We start from the raw sequence: 1,938 nt of genomic DNA, 5'->3' as shown, positions 1-1,938 counted from the left end.
AAAAAAAGAATAAGGGCTAGTCTGACATTTTGTACTTTTTTTTTCTTTCATCCGCTGTAACTAGAGAAGAAGATACAACCCTAATCTCTCCCTAGTATTTATTTCCACCAAAACAAAACAGAAACAATTTTGTTTGGGGCTGTCTACATCCATTAATCAATAAACATTAAATAAATCTCCACCTATATTACTTTTTTGGGTTAATTTTAAATATAACCTGTGTGGTTTTAATGAACAGAATAATTTATACATATCTACTCAAAGTGAAGAAGAATGTTTCTTTTTAAAAGAAAATTATAGTATAAAACTTCTATAAAATATTAGCTAGTAAAACAAGACTCACCTGAATATTGTTTCCGGATGCATATATGAACCATGTTCATTTTCTATAACAATAACCATATTGTGTTTCTCTTCAAAACACCAACAACAATATGTACAAGTATATATATAGAGGGAGAGAATTATCAACAAGAGTATGCACAAGTATATATATATATATATAGAGGGAGGGAATATCTTGTTGAGAAGGATATCTCGAAACTGTGTGTTAGTTTTGTTTTTAAGTTAAAAATTTATGACCCTTTATGCCTACTTTAATAAGGACTAGTCTCAATTTTCAAAAAAAAAAAAAGAATAAGGGCTAGTCTGACATTTTGTACTTTTTTTTTCTTTTATCCGCTGTAACTAGAGAAGAAGATACAACCCTAATCTCTCCCTAGTATTTATTTCCACCAAAACAAAACAGAAACAATTTTGTTTGGGGCTGTCTACATCCATTAATCAATAAACATTAAATAAATCTCCACCTATATTACTTTTTTGGATTAATTTTAAATATAACCTATGTGGTTTCAATGAACAGTATAATTTATACATATCTACTCAAAGTGAAGAAGAATGTTTCTTTTTAGAAGAAAATTATAGTATAAAACTTCTATAAAATACTAGCTAGTAAAACAAGACTCACCTGAATATTGTTTCCGGATGCATATATGAACCATGTTCATTTTCTATAACAAACACCATATTGTGTTTCTCTTCAAAACACCAACAACAATATGCAGAAGTATATATATAGAGGGAGAGAATTATCAACAAGTGTATGCACAAGTATATATATATAGAGGGAGGGAATATCTTGTTGAGAAGGATATCTCGAAACTGTGTGTTAGTTTTGTTTTTAAGTTAAAAATTTATGACCCTTTATGCCTACTTTAATAAGGACTAGTCTCACTTTTCAAAAAAAAAAAAAGAATAAGGGCTAGTCTGACATTTTGTACTTTTTTTTTTCTTTTATCCGCTGTAACTAGAGAAGAACATACAACCCTAATCTCTCCCTAGTATTTATTTCCACCAAAACAAAATAGAAACAATTTTGTTTGGGGCTGTCTATATCCATTAATCAATAAACATTAAATAAATCTCCACCTATATTACTTTTTTGGGTTAGTTTTAAATATAACCTATGTGGTTTTAATGAACAGAATAATTTATACATATCTACTCAAAGTGAAGAAGAATGTTTCTTTTTAAAAGAAAATTATAGTATAAAACTTCTATAAAATGCTAGCTAGTAAAACAAGACTCACCTGAATATTGTTTCCGGATGAATATATGAACCATGTTCATTTTGTATAACAAATACCATATTGTGTTTCTCTTCAAAACACCAACAACAATATGCACAAGTATATATATATATATAGACGAAGGGAATTATCAACAAGAGTATGCACAAGTATATATAATAAGGACTAGTCCGACTTTTCAAAAAAAAAAAAAGAATAAGGGCTAGTCTGACATTTTGTACTTTCTTTTTTCTTTTTTCTTTTATCCGCTGTCTCTAGAGAAGAAGATACAACCCTAGTCTCCATAGTATTTATTTCCACCAAAACAAAACAGAAACAATTTTGTTTGGGGCTGTCTACATCCATT

Source organism: Euphorbia lathyris, chromosome 4 (genome assembly GCF_963576675.1).
Source record: "Euphorbia lathyris chromosome 4, ddEupLath1.1, whole genome shotgun sequence".
In the NCBI taxonomy this organism is placed as follows: domain Eukaryota; kingdom Viridiplantae; phylum Streptophyta; class Magnoliopsida; order Malpighiales; family Euphorbiaceae; genus Euphorbia; species Euphorbia lathyris.
The sequence above is the reverse complement of the archived record's forward strand: the minus strand, read 5'-3'. Positions refer to the sequence as shown.